Source organism: Bidens hawaiensis, unplaced genomic scaffold (assembly GCF_021521415.1).
Source record: "Bidens hawaiensis isolate Kalapana, Puna unplaced genomic scaffold, B.hawaiensis_p1.1 tig00000369_1, whole genome shotgun sequence".
Lineage (NCBI taxonomy): Eukaryota > Viridiplantae > Streptophyta > Magnoliopsida > Asterales > Asteraceae > Bidens > Bidens hawaiensis.
This window is the reverse complement of record NW_027491028.1, coordinates 4,933,294-4,949,882: the sequence shown is the minus strand read 5'-3', so window position 1 is coordinate 4,949,882 and position 16,589 is coordinate 4,933,294. Positions and strand designations below refer to the sequence as shown.

Here is a 16,589-nt window from a genome sequence, read left to right as displayed (position 1 = left end):
TTCTGGGATTGTGTCACTTCCATACACGCACAATTTCGGTTCTCCGGGAACTGACGCCCATTGGAGAACTTTTATTATGATCTCTAGTCTGCGGGCACGTAGCCTTGATTGTTAGACTAGATTAATTATGTTTGGATCCAGGCACATATGTACTCGGTCTGAGTTGCTTTTATTTTCTATCTTGTAAAATTAGGGATCACGTAATCCCTTAAATCTTTTGTTAGAGATCACGTAATCTCATAAAAAATTGACTGTCTTTGTTTAAGATAAACAACCCGTTTATCTTGACTGATTGAAAAGGTTTAACATATTCACCTATGACTGTCTGTTCTGAATAATGTGGTGATCTCGTTCGAAAACCTTTGTGAATGAATGAATGATTAACCTATAATAAAATAGGTTTATAAATATTTGGATCGTCTCTTAATCCGGCTACAGACCTTAGCCTGGTTTTGATAGCTTTAAACCTTGATTTATTTTTTGTTTGAATAAAATACTATATCTGAAATCTTTTTCTTTATTTGCTAATCATGTGCTATGTTTCTTCTTCAAGAAGAAATGTCTACGATATGTTTTATTCTTCAAGAAGAAACGTCAATTATCTATATCCTTTGTATAATATCATATGTTTCTTAATATTGAAGAAATAATATACTAACTATATCCTCATGTATATAAAATTCCATCTTTCTTATTTTTTTTAAAGAATCATTATTTTAACTTAACATTTGTATTTATAATTCTTGATCAAGGTCTAGGCTATACCCATGACTAGGGTCTAAGCCTTTAAATAATAATATTTTATTTGGACAGAACCCCTACCTTGCTTAGCTTAATATTTACCTAGACTTTCGGCAACACTTCCGCACTTGCACGAATATCGAGGCGACGTTCGGGGGTCGCCGGGTCGTGTACGTACTTTGAGGCGAAATGTCAGATTACTTTTAGGTGGCACGCGCTTCGAGGAAACGTCAGGTATTTGGCACGGATTACGAGGTTCGACACACAAAATGAGGTAGAAAGAGAAAGTGATTATAGAGAGAGTGGTTTTGGTGTGTGGAATGAATGAGCCGTGACCCTTCTTTATATAGGCTAAAATTGGGTCCCATCGCGATACGCGATGGTCCCTATTCCTTGGTCGTCGCGTATCATTATGACTCATTATAACCAGAGCGTGCCACGTGTTGACATGTGGCCTGCCACGTGGGGGACACGCGTCATGAGTTGTCAGACCACGTCATCGCGATACGCGATAACGTAGTGAATTATGGTGATTGCGTATCGCGACACCGCCCTTTCTTGGGTTTGATGAGACAGCCATCGCGTAACGCGATGGTTCCTTGACTATGCCCATTGCGTATCGCGATGGGTCAATAAATCAGATTTTTCATTTTTAATCCTTTTACTTTTACTAACTTGTCATATCTGGATCAAAATTTTGGGGATGTTACAAAGGGACCCCAATCCGAGTACGTTGGTGTGCAATCTCAAATGGAAGGACCTTCAGTTATTCTTTACACTCAAGACCTTGATTCGAGTGTAAATAACCCTTATTTTCTTTTCACAAATTTTCATGGAATTGTTCGGTTTTTATGTGGTATTTAAATTGTGTGAACTCACCAACTATTAAGTTAGTTGACATTATTTTATATATATATATATATGTTAGAGGTACAATTATTAGAGAATGAAATGAGTGAAGACACTAGACATAGGTTATTTTAAATAAGTGTTTGAAATGTTTCATTTTCCTTGTATTTTCTTTATTTTAAATAAATTGTGTACTTGATGTCTTTGAATGAATTAATGATAATATTGTCACCTAATAATGTCACATGTGTTTTGCGCAATCTGTACGTCACACTCGGGTGGTTCCGCTTAAGTCGGGGTGTTACATAAAAGGACAAAATTGGATGAGATTTGGAATGTTAAGAACTCACCACGGTCGGGCCCAGCTAAGAACGGTCGTGTTAATCTCTATTGTACGAACTTATGATGAGCATTTAATGTTGTACGAACTTATGATGAGCATTTAATGCAGCAAGACAAAAAAAAAGCACCATGGTCGTGCTAGGCTTAACACGGTCGTGTTATGGGCATCTGGACATCCTATAAATTGAATGCTCATCTCCTTCATTCAATACACATTACAACCTCATTTACTCCACTTTAACCACCTCTTTTCACCACCATTAATAAGGGAATTATCTCATCCATCCAACCCTTGAAGACCAAGGAGATTAAGCTCTTGTAAGAGGTCATTAGCATCAAAGATTAGCCATCCAAATTGGTTAGATTGTTTTAGTTTGATCATGTTTGTATCTATTACTTTGATGGTTAACATTATGTTTAATATTGGCTAAACTTTCATAGTATCATCTTGGTTTATAATGATTCTTAATTGAAGTTTAATAGTATTAGTTACACATGTGATCGGTTTTTAATTAGTAATGGTGATGTTGCAATTATCACTTGATAAGGAATGTTAAAATAATCTCAAAAAATACCACAATTGCCAAGTTTGACGATAAGCAGAGAATTGCTAGTCTTGTGAGGCCTTGGCGAACCTTAAATAGACACCAAGTTCCGAGCTTGACGATAAGCCGAGGAACTGCCACTCTTGTAAGGGCTTGGCTATTAAATTAAGAACTTTAAATGAGCCGCCAAGTTCTGAGCTTGATGATAAGCCGAGAAATCGCCATTCTTGTAAGGGCTTGGTTGGGAAAAAAACGTGAATCCTAATTTTGACATGAACCAAATGGAATATTAATAGTAATTAACCATTTTAGAATGGGAATCATCAACAATGTTTGTGGAAACAGATTAGTGGTATTCATCCACTAAGATCGGTTAATTACTCTTTAAGTAAGTGTGAAACATAACCTAATTTAACAACTCTTGGATCGTTATTACATGAGTTTTATAATTGTCAAAGAGTTGTGGATTACTCAAGGTGTTATAATAAATCAATTGAATACAAATTAAGGGATTACTTTTCTAACTTTAAAAGGACTTTTTGTGAAAAGTTCTTATAACACATGACTTTTTGGTAAGGAGTTTGTAACGAAAGTGTTTGGTTTAACTTATAAAAAAAGTTCTCAAGGACTTAAATGTTTGGCTTTACTTGTTAATGTAAAATGACCAAAAATGACATTTTTAATTTGTTTTTTTTAAAGTGTTTTGTTTATTTATACTATTAATACATTTTGTCATCCCTAGCATATTGAAAAAAAAATACTAAATATATAGCATAAATTCGTTTACATATTTTATAATGATTAGACCATAATAATATTACGTTCAAATTGCTAACAACACCAAAATGCACAATAATAACAAAATAATGTCATACTACATTCTTTCCATTATTTCTTGCACAATAGCATCTCTTCTCGCTGCCATGTGCATAACATCATCACCCGTGCAATTTGTAGTCGGAACTTCTTCATTAACTTCATCATGAGTACTACCTTCAGTGGGATAGTACGACTCTTGTTGTGCCGTGTTGAATGCTTCATCAAACCCACCGACCTTTTTAATAAAGTTATGGATCGTCATCGGTGCTAACACAATACTCACTTGGTACTTGTATGTGTAATTCACATGCATACTCAATAACGCCCACCTAGCTTTCCACACTCCAAACGTCCATTCAATAATATTTCGCAACGATGAGTAATGATAGTTAAATGTATGTTTTGGTCCGCGAGGAGCACGCATATCGCTAGTCTGTCCACGTTGAAAATCCGGTATATGATAACAATGTTCGCACCTTTGTATGGAGCAAGATACCCTTTAGTATTTGGGTATCCGGCATCAACAATATAATATTTATCTACAAATAAAACAAACGGTTGTTAGTTGTTTCAAACAAGTATTAAAAACATAACTGAAAATAGGATGATAATGTTATGCATATTAACATTACTTTATACTATTGATAACTTATGCCTGTGAACATAAATAGAAGTAAATAAAAAATTGTAGCCAAAGTAGACACAAATAATGTGCAGCCGCCAATAATTTCTATTAACTATTACTTTAATATGTCACGATATGACTTATATAAAATATAAGATTAAAAAATAAGATTTAAATAAGTATTAAAAACATAATTGCATTACTAACCACCCGATGGATGTGGAAAACCAAGTTCCGGTCTCCGTAAGGCTTCATTAAAGATTCTCATGTCATGTGCAGTCCCCTCCCATCCGGCCCATACAAATGTAAAACACATGTTAAAATCACAAACAACCATTATATTTTGTGTGGCATATCCCTTTCGACCAATGTACTTCGGTTGTTCATTCAAACGAACTGTTGCCCTCACATGCGTCCCATCAATAGCGCCAATACAGTCCTACAAGCACAAAAAGATACCGTAATTAAATCATTTGTTAAATTAATTGGAACATTGGATACCTTAAACATTAGATAATACCTTGAACATTGAATAATACCAAGGATTATTTAATATATACGCAGGTATATCATCATTATAGTTTGCGGCTGGCTTGATGATTTTAGCACTCATCTTAAGCACGACATGCAAAACTTTATAGAAATGTCTATGAATGGTTTCACCGAAATGATTAAAAGATTCTTGTACAAACCTATTCGTACACCAATGAGCCAAAGTCATCAAGAAGATTCCGACCGACTCCTCAACAGACATATTACGGGTCTGCTCCAAACCGTAATCATTAACAAGCTCTACGCATAGCCGTCTAAAAGTCGGTACCTCCAACCTAAATATTTCATAACACCATCTAGGATGGCCCGTTAATATTTCATTAATAAAAATGTGTCCGGTGCGATCTGACGTGTGACATGGCGTCGTCTGTTATGCAAGGCACGAGCCATAACCTTTTGAATTCTATATCCTCGTCCACCCAGTATTCTTCATCATCATATGAATTAGGTTCGTCACTATCCATGCTATATAATAACGTCAAACAATAAAACACATTAATGATTTGAGAGTTAGAAATAAGAAACAAAACAATACACAAATATAAAGAAAAGACATCAAGTTGAATAAAAAAGGTATAAAGTAATATGGGCAATCAAGTTGCATCTGTGCAATCCAAAAATAAAAGAAAAGGCATCAAGTTGAATTTTAAGAATAACACATTTAACAGTAACAAGGTTGCATGCAAGCAAGAAGAAAAATAGTTTTTGGTCAAGAATAAATTAAACAAAAAGGGATTGATTCAACAATAACACATTAATATATTAATTTCAAACGATAACACAAATATAAAAAGTAGAAATAACACATAATGTCAACCGTTAACACATTGATGTCAAGCGTTAATAAAAATAGAAAAGGTAGAAAAACAACACATAGAGTCAAACGATAAGATATAATGTAAAACGACATATAATTCTTTCAAAAGTAACTTAAGGAGCTCCATCTTTGCTTCGTGAGTCGTTGGATACATAAAAGCTTTACGATTTTTCATTTTGATGAAAGCATGCAATGCGTGTGAATACTCTTGGGAACCTTCTTCGAAACCGGGAAATGTGCTAACAATGTCCATGCCATCTTCAATTGTTGGAAAGGGTTCATTTGGTGGAAAAGTTTGTGTGCTTTTTGTTGATAAGGCATCCAATGCAACACTAGCTTGTTCTCAAAAGATGTAGTTTTGCTCTTGGTTGAACGTTTGTTGCCAACACCCTTAGACTTCCCTTTACCCGAACTGCTTTCAATGTAACTAGGAAACAAAGGCTCATCTAAACTCATTTCATCACTGTCTCCTTTGCCATCTATATTTTGAAATTGTAACGGAGTCAAAGTATGATCTCCTACGGCAATCAAATCACGAAACAAAGGAGCATAATGAGTCTCAAATATTTCCAAATTTGCGCCCCTAAATTTGGCAAATTCTTTATCAACCTACAAGATAAATGAATTAATTAATGAGCGGTGTTCGATGTGAATACTACCCAGATCAACCCAACACATGTCCTGGCACCATTGTTATATATAGTTTTTGTTTTTGATGTCATAATGTCTAAACTATCTTTCTTTGTTCTCTAAACCAAGTAGTTTATTGCTAGTCATCATCATATATAACTTAACAAAAATGGACAACAAAAATTGTGTCTAGTTTTTTGTTTGCAGATTTTGCAAAAAAGTATTGGTTTGCAGATTTTTGTTAACAAAAAAGTCAAGTGTATTGGTCTGCAGATTTTTGCAAGTCCAGTTTTTTGTTTGCATTCTCAGATTTGAACCTTTAAAATTGTGTCTTGGGTCTCAATGTGTCTTTGACATAACTCATTAATTGCAGCCAGCCCAACATTATTATGTTCAAAGAATTACGTTACTATGGAAATTAAGAAAAAACTGACAAACCGGATATTTGTTAAAAAGATTATAATTTTGAACAAAATTATAACAACAAATGATTAAACATAAAAAATTTTAGTTACCTTTATTTTCTCCTCCCACCACACAAGCGATGCATCAATTAAGCTTCTGGTCCCACTGATCCCAGTTTCAAGCCTCATCAAGCGGTCATAAAGCTTCCATTCTCTTTTCATGGCGTCCCATTTGTTTTTAATTTGTTTTTATCAAGGGTTACACCTGTTTTCTCACACATGGTTTTTTCTATTTTCTCCCACCCAACCTTACTAAAGTGAGTACCGGGTCTATTCCCTTTTCTAAGTTCAAGCAAGCACGCATCGATAAACTCCTTGAACGCATCATTATTCCACACAAATTTTGGTTTTTTTGTTTCAGTTGATTTTTCACAAGCAACAACATTTGGGCGATTTACATCCATTATCTGATACATGACAACAAATCAATGTAGTCCTAAAATCATATTCTATAGTCCTAAACAACCACTGGTGATATATCCATGATTTCAAAGCAAACACACCCAATATAACAAGCCCTTGAAAAGACAAACAAAATATTCATCCTATATAAAGTTACATAAAAAATGGGTATATTATTGTTTGATGGTGAAACATAGGTAAACAACATATAACAAGTTGGTTGGTCAATCTAAAAGATATATTTTTTTATATGAGATTCATGAAAAATAAAGTCTACTTGGTTTTACAATAAATCATATATATGCAAACTCACAACTCACTGAACCATTTGCGGTTTAACCAATAGCTAATATTGATTAACCCATTGAGGACAATAAGATAGAAAAAAAATCACAGAAAATCACAGGAACCAAAAATAGGGACATATGGAGTTATATATCAATAGAGGACAAAAGAGTTGCTATAAAGCTTCAATTAAACACCAATTACATGAGAATCAAACGAATATATTAAACTCAAATTGGACAAGGAATGGATTGAGAAGATGAGCAATTGGTGGTTGGAATGGACCGCACCTTGTGTTTTATAATCGAAGAGAGGGTAGGCAGGGTGTAAAAAGCTGTGCAAAATTGATGGTGGCAAAAGAGTAGTTGAGAACTGCAGGGCTTAATTGATGATCGCATATGTGTAGTTGATATTGCAGGGGGGTCATTGATTGAGAGCTGCTTGGTGAGAGTTACAGGTATGAGTTACTGATGTAATCTAAAGTATACATACTATAATATAAATATTTTCTATATTTTTAATTGATTTTGAATTGGTTTTTATTAAATATAAGTCTAAAGTGGTTCGTATATGATTTAAAGATTTTTAGTAACCACAAGCTAAAAAAATGAGTAAATACTTAGCAACAATGACTAATAATCGGTTGATTTTATTTACTGATACAAGATTGTCTAGTTTGAATTATTTTCTTTTTGGTTATAATTGGGTATGATATATAGTGACTTTCAAGTAAATTAAAATATGAGCTAAATGAGAGTATGTTTGGATTTAATGCGTACACTTCAAATAAACAGAAGTCAACTATATGGTTTAATTTTGTGTGGTTCCTACTTATTTATTTTATATTTATTTGTGACAAACAGGAATGCAACTAGCTGTTAGACCATAGCAAAGAAATTAAAATAATTCTATTGGATTGGAATAGAGTGTTGGTGATTATCATTATTTTACTTGAGGTGGGCCAGCCTTGTTGGGTTTTTGAAAGAGAGACAATTAACAAAAAGGGTGTCGGTGGTGGAATCTTGGGAAGGAAGAAACAAAAGTTAATAATATAAAAGGAGAGGCTGGGATAGGGTTCGAAAGAAAATAATATATATATTCTTGATTGAGAGGAGTTGGCGGCAGAATCTTTTGGCGGAGAGAAGTAGAGCCATAATTTTGGTTTGGTGGAAGATAATAATTGCAAGGTAGCAGCAGCACAACAGGCGCAAGAAACAAAGTAGGAGGCGGCTCGTATTATTATTATTATTATTATTGTTGTTGTTGTTTCAGGATTATATTTTTATTATTTTCAAAGATTAAAAAACATGATTTGCATATTATTATCTTATTGTTTATCATTGAATATGAGTATCTAAACTTATTTGAACTACCTAGATTTGGTTGATTGATGATGTGTTGACAATTGTTTTGGGTTCATTAACGGACATATAATTGATTTTTTTGTCAAGTTCATATTATTATGATTTTATTCTATGATTGCTATTGAGTTTGTTCAATATTATATTACTTAAACCCCGTGTGATTTTACCTTTACATGAATTAGTTTCGTGATTGGTTTAGGATTGCATGTTAGACTAATTACTTGGTGTTTTTGGTTATTTGGGGTAGACGTCACCATAGGGTTTGATTGGTTAAAATTGTTTATCTCAATAGATCATCTCCGTTTAGTCGGACCAAGACATTAGGAGTTGGTTTATCTCTTTGGTCTAGTCGATTTAGTTAGCCGTTGCAAGACCTCGTTCGGTTTCCTAGCCGTTTATTAGGTTATTTTGTAAGCCAAGTTATTTAATCTTTAATATTGAATTACCCCTTATTCCCTAGGTTTGTTAGGATTACGAGCTTTAGAGGAATTTGTGGTTTTGATACGGACCAAGTAATAAATCAATTGGGTACTTAGAAAATCAACTGTGTTGTATCCTTCTTTCTAGACGTGTTTAGGGGTCTTTAGTAAAACTGACCGTGGGGACCTATTTTTCCCTTATTACTGTCTTGTTAAATCATCTTTAGAACCCGGTTTTATGTGTTCGTTGTCACTCGAGCGTCGTTGATAGTCATTAAGATACCTACCTAGGTGTCCCCCCTTCATCATTCGAGAGCTCCGTTAGTACCGTTAAGTTTTCTTGTTAGTTTCGTTAAGTTAAGTAAGTTAGTTAAATTAGTATAATATAAAATATAAAATAAAATCAAAAAGAAATCTTTTAAGGTAGGACTTGGATTAGAGTTTATAATCTGAGTCGTTCTCACGTGTCTTTGAGTTCGATATCCGGACTTTCCTAATCATTGTTATACACAACCGGTACACTTGCCGTTTGTGTGAACTATGATATATTGTTTGGTTTTTTAAAGCTTAGTTGCGATTCGTGATTTATATATATATATATATATTCGCACATCAGTTACCAAACAACTTTTTAGTTATTTACCTTTTCCAAAAGTTAATAAAGTCAAAAGTAGGGTTCAATAAGGAATCCCAAACGCCACCTAAGCTTTTAAAACCAACCAATAATAAAATAATACCATAGCCATTTCTTCCTTTTCCTCCAATAACCTATTAAACTATTTGTATTCTTATTTCATGACACCTCTTCCAATTCGGTCCTCTAAAACGATAAAGAATAATAATTTTAATAATAAAATCAAAGATTTAAAATATATTCAAAATGCAAATGATAATCAGAATAACTTACAAGACTTGAAACAAGATCCTCTAATATTTGCAATTATGAGTTTGAAAAGTTTTGTTTTTTCAGATAATTATTCTACTTCAAAGTAAGGATGAGCAAAATGGGTACTGGTACAGGTACCGATTTGGTACCGTCGGTACCGAATCGGTACCAAAGTTTTAAGTACCGGTACGGTACGGGACCGGTATTCCCGAATTTTTACCTTCAATACCGGTACCAAACATAATATTTCGGTACCGGTACCAAGAATTTGCGATTTTCGGGACTGGGACCGGTCTCGATCTCATCCCTACTTCAAAGATCATTGTTTCAGATCTTAACATGAGTTCTATAATAGCTATAATAACTTTCATCGCTTAAGGAATAATCTAATTCTTTCTCAAAGTGTGATTTATGATGGATAAGGTTGTAAACGAATCGAACGAGAGCTTGTCCATGTTCGTCTGCTATGCTTTTATCGAACAAACAGACGGTTCACGAACCACCCTATAAACGAAAATTGTGTTTGTTCATTAATATACTAAACAAACACTAATGAATACACGGGCAAACAAACACTAATGGACAAACGTAAACTAACGAACACTAATGGACATTAATGGAAAAACAAACATAAAATGACCCTAGCAGACAAACAAAAAGAAACAACAGTGGGCGAACATAAACGAACCTAATCGAACGCACGTAAACAAACATAATTAGATGTATGTAAACATCAATTAGAAGTTATCATGATAATTGATCTTTATAATAGATTTCTAGTGGCATACTTGTCGGTAAACACAAATTGAGAAAAATGATATCCCAATTTAACGGATAATAGTTTGTGAGGATGAAGAAATTGGGACATGATGGCGGTGGCTCGCAACCCTATATAGGGTTTATACAAAGTGACGACAAAAGTGGTGATTACTTGGGTTTGTAAATGTGATGAGGAAGAAAAAAGAGGTCCGAAACACTAAGGCTCTGATATTATGTAAGACAGGGAAAAAAGTTGACTTGATTATTATTTAACTAGGTTAGTCACCCGTGTAGCGCACGGGTTAAAATAAATAAATTTATTTAAATAATAGCACAATGTCAAATACAAAAGATAATGTACAATAGATATAACTATATATTATACGGTAGAATAAATTGCACCTTACTCGATATGAAAATAAAAAGTCGTTAGAAAATTCATAAATCTCTAAATATTTCTTTATACACAATATTTGTAGTTTTATTTATAACTTTACTTTCTATATCAAAACTTAGTAGTTTCACATTGTTTGTGTTTTTAACTCTAGATAATGAAACACATAACTGGCCACAAGTTAATATAAATTGTCCCCAAAACAAACCAACCATCTATAGTGACTGACCTTAGTTTTGTTAATATTCATTGCAAAACAAAAATAAAGTGAAAATTTAATTCTTTGAAATTAATCATTTTATCTAAATGTGTAGGATTTTTTTAAGAATAAAAGTGTGATTTCCATTATTACTTCCGGATATAATTTCCGCTTCTATAACATGGTTATCATGTATTTTCACATGTATTATAATTTCATTTCATAGACCATTTAAGCAACATCACTTTAACATCGTCTTTCATGACTAACCTATGAATTGGCAATCTTAGATTTGGAGGCGACTTAAAACATCATGAACTAATATTTTCTTGTAATGTATTATTTTATATCTGATAGATACCATTTAAATAATGGTAATGTTTGTCATCTCCTGAAAACATGGATAGCAGACATTTGCTAATTTCTTGAACGACCTCATTTTTGGTGCATGTAACAGCCCAGCTACCATCGCACCATAATATTGTCCGCTTTGGCCGGTGTCACACCCCGACCAAAGGCGGCGGAACATGTCGGGGTGCAACGTGATTGGACAAATACACAAGACACTATTTAAAGTGACAATATTTATTCAACTCATTTTATTTCAACAAATCAATAACAACACATCTCGTTCATATAAACCAATAGCAATCATATTGTTCATTTTACTAATACCCTAATAGTCTTGGTAACGTTTTCCGTCAAGCACTCGAGTCAACAAAAGTCAAACCTGTAACATTTCATAAAATAAAGTTTGTCAACACAAAAGGTTGGTGAGCAATTCATAAGTTTGAGCATATAAGTATATAATAATAAAAGCCACAAAACGTGTATACAAAACAATAAATAAAATCTATAAACATGGATAAAATAGTTATCGCTAACAAGTTAGCGACACCCAACTATTAGGGGTTGCCAAATAGTTTAGGATTTTATAGACAGTTGCTAAACACATTAGCACCACCTAGCTACAAGGGGTTGCCAAGTAGTCTAGGATTTAATAGTTATCGTTAATTGCATTACGTTAACGACACCTTGCCATGAGGGGTTGCCAAATGGTCTAGGATTTATAGTTCCACCATCCAAAAGCGATAAACACATAGGCAAATAAGCATGTAAGCATAGAACACCAAATCAAGCAATTATTTAGGTAAAGTATACAATCACGTTTGTGGGTTTAAGATTTAAGTAAATAAAGCATTTAGTTTGATAGGTATGAAATGTCACCCCAAAACGAAAGATGGAAAAAGGGGTATGAAAGTACTCACCTCGATTGATGAATTGAGAACTAATTAATGATGGACATATAAAAAGCTTGTGAACGAAACGAACGAATCCGACTTGAAAGCTAATTGAAAACGAATAAGTAAAATATTAATGAACTTGAAACCAAAATGAAACCACATCTGAAACATTAAATAAGAAGGTTCGGTTGTTAATCGGATTATCGGTTAATTTATAAATGTTTAGGGACTCGTACTAAATTGATTATTTTAAAGATGAAATGTTCTAATTTTATTGGGCTTTTAAATAACTAAACCAGTATCCAAATAGAAACTAGACGGGCTTAATTTAAGAGTTCGGTTTTATAAAAATGAATAGACAATAAAGTTTATAATAATATTATTAATGATAAGATAGTAATGATAATGATAATTTCAAAAAGTAAAGTTTCATATATATATGTGTGTGTGTGTGCAAAATATTGACAGTAAAAATAATAACCATAATTATTATTACTAACACTAATAGTAATAGTTAGAGAATAACGATCTTAGTATTTATTAATGTGTTGTTGATAAAAGTAATAATAATAATAAATAATATTGATAGTATTTATGACACCATACCCGATGTCGTTTTGATTTCTAAACGAATTCATAAAATAAATATAATAATACTATTGTTAATAATAAATGGTAAAATATGATTTTACTAAATAATAAAAATATGATCTTTATTAATAATAATAATAACGAGTTTAATATTTATAATATTAATGATAGTAATAATAATAATATTAATATTAACAATAACTAAATTTAATAGTAAGTCATATGTAAAAATACTAATAAAAATCTTTATGTTTTGATGTTAATATTAATAGAAATAATAAATTTGTTAGGTATATAAAACTAATAATACCAAAACCGGTCTAGGATGAGACCCGAACCCGAGACCTCTAGTTTAAATCACTAACGTTCAACTCAACCGAAACCAAGGTAAAAAAAATTGTTAATTTAAACCCATATTAAAATAATATAACCATTTCCCGGGTGTTCGTCTTTTACCTAAATCAAACCAACACTATATCCAAACCAACCCGTTTCAAGTATATAATCAAACAATATAACCGATTTATTAATGATTTAAATCTGACAATCGACATACGAAAACTAACAACACTAAATCCCAAATTAAATTTACCTATTAGACGTGTATATACTCGTGGCTCTACACCGGAAAGAAATCCGAGCCGGACCCGCCGAAGACGATGGCAGCAGCCGGAGATGAGAGAGAGAGACGGAAAGAAAGGGAGGGAGAAGATAGAGAGAGAAGGAGACAACGCGAGAGAGATAAAGAGAAAGAGATATGGTGCATGGCGGTCGGCATTCCGGTCGCCGGAATAACGAAACAGGAAAGGGGAAAGGGTCGGCGACTGGGTTGAGGTCGGTGGGGGTTGCAGAGGTCGGAGATGGTGATATGGACTAGCTGGACCGCAGCTCCGGCCGCCGGAGACACTGCCGGAAAACCGAGGGGAGAAAGGAGATGTGGGGTTGGCCGCGGGTGATGGTTTACGGACCAGAGGGGGAAGGAAGGTTAGTAGTGGTGCGTCGGTGGTCCTCCTAAAATCCGGACTCGCCGGAAAATGGCAGGAGGGTGGGGGTGACGGCTGGTCATGTATGAAAGGTTAGGGTTAGGGTTTTGCTTTTATATGTGCATAACACATATTTACAAAATGGCCCTCCAAGTTTCAATAAATGTTTAAAACGAGTTAAAAGGTTTCTAAAGCTTATAACTAGTTTACGAAAATCATTTTAAACCCCTTATGTTTTTCTTAACACGTTATAATATGACAAAACATCGATTATTGATGATTGAGGTCTATATAATATTATATAATAATTAATTTAGGTTCTAAAAATGATTGAGTCGGTTTTACATAATAAAAGTTTACAAAACGAATCCAAATAGAGACCCGAATTTGACGAATGTCACAGCCGGTATGTACCACCATCGCCTCACGGATTTGCTTTTGGTTGCCCAGATGGTCATCCATCCTCGTACTACTCCCACCTGAGCATGCTTAACTATGCAATTACTCTCTCATTCACTACCATTAAGCGCCCAAAACACGTTATGATGGGGAATGCATCCACCTCCTTATAAAGAAGGCTTAGTTCTCCTTCCCAACCGATGTGAGATGTCACAATCCACCCCCCCTTAGGGGTCTAGCGTCCTCGCGGGACCTGGCATCATCGCCCGGCCCTGGCTCTGATACCATCTGTAACAGCCCAGCTACCACCGCACCATAGTATTATCCGCTTTGGCCGGGACGTACCACCATCGCCTTACAGATTTGCTTTTGGTTGCCCAAGTGGTCACCCATCCTCATACTACTCCCACCTGAGCATGCTTAACTGTGCAATTACTCTATCATCCACTACCATTAAGCGCCCAAAATGCGTTATGATGGGGAAGGTATCCACCTCCTTATAAAGAAGGCTTAGTTCTACTTCCCAACCGACGTGGGATGTCATAGTGCAAGTATAACTCGTTCACTAAAGAAACCTATATTTTGGAAATCTTTAATAATAGAAGGATACACAAAGTCAATTTATCATCTGATTAATAGTGTTTTAATGTCTAACATTTGCATTCCTAAGGTAAGAAGTTGTCTTATCCACCTGAAAAACCAAAACATAAAGTCTAGTGTTTATATTTTTGTGGTTTTTAAGATGTTGGACTTAACATAAATGACTAGTTGATTAAAAAAAGAAGTTATAAATGTTTATTTTAATAAACCAACCTGTGGACCGAAACTCATTCTAATTATAAACTATTTTGACTTGAACCATGTTTGATACTTTAACCGGTAAAAGAAACCCGCTCGTTTAATTAACATAAACACTAAGAAGTATTTTAAGGGTTAGAAAGATAAAAAACTTGTAGTTTAGTAAATATCACATATATTTAATAAGCTAAAGTTTATTGAAATTTTAATTTTAAATTAAACTTGCATCTTCGTCCACTAATATCATTTCTTATAAAACCTCAATATTATTAACCAAACCTCAATAATGATTACAAAAATTAAGGTTTTAAATATATTATATTTTAAATTAATATTGCTTCTTCATCCAATAATATCATTTCTTATAAAAACTTAATATTAATTAATTAATATAATATTTTTAAACCTTAAAGTGAACGTGAAAATTGATTGCTTATAAAAACCTAATATTAATAACTAATACAATATATTTATATAAAAATATATGTTTATGCTGGTATTACATTTTTTAAATCAAGAGATAATTATTAAAAAGAGAAAATGAAAGATTAAAAAGAAAAAAAAATGAAATACAAATTTATTAATAAGAATGAGAAATGTATTTAATATGAGGGGGGGGGGGGGGGAATTTTTATAAGGATCACCATGTTGATGACATGTGACACTTAGAAAACTTTGTTTATTATATAGTATAGATATGCTTTTTACAATACGTAGACATTACAATTATACCCTAATTAACCTAATAAACTAATGAATCCTAATTTGAGTATGCATTCCAATAAAATAGTTAGTCGCATAAAACAACTGCACCCGATTAACAAGATAGTATCATATCAATCACAATTTTTGTAATGCAACCTCCCGATCCTTGTGACAACGCATAAATACGGGTTTTGATAAGTCAAGCCACCATATAGCTAGCTACCTGAGATTGACTTACCAAAGTATCGATACAAATCAAGCTTAAACATGTTTGAGCCCAAGCTACAGCTTATATTGGAGCCTACTTAATAAATGAGATTGAGCCTAGACTTCACTAATAAGCTTAATTAGGGATCCCTCTTGTCCTACATCACAGCTGGCCTTGGATTGCACATCTTGTGCAAGAGCGTCCCTAGCCATCACCACGTAACATGAAACGAGTGAGTGACACATTGGTCGTTGGTTCAATCATTGCTAATTTAGAGAGGGAGATATGTTAGATGAGAGAGATGATAAAAGTCGGAATATTTACAAGGGTTTTTAAAATGGATACACTTGATTGAACAAATATACCCTCGGATGCAATTCACGTGATTGGCATTTAATGGATATTTTGAATGTTGTTAGCCAAAAGTACTCAAATTGATGACATTTTGAAAACGTAGGCTATGATATGATGAAAAATAAGAAATGGTACTCAAGTAGATGTATTGAGCAAAATGCAAGGACTCAAATAGAAATTACCTCACATTCAAATTCACCTCATGGACCTTAAAT

At 33.6% G+C, this 16,589-nt stretch overlaps 1 pseudogene; it reads right to left on the bottom strand.

Annotated features, from left to right (window-relative positions):
• Positions 1–3,351: 3,351 nt before the first annotated feature.
• LOC143623010 (uncharacterized) lies at positions 3,352–5,746 on the bottom strand (annotated as a pseudogene).
• Between the last annotated feature and the right edge of the window lie 10,843 nt (positions 5,747–16,589).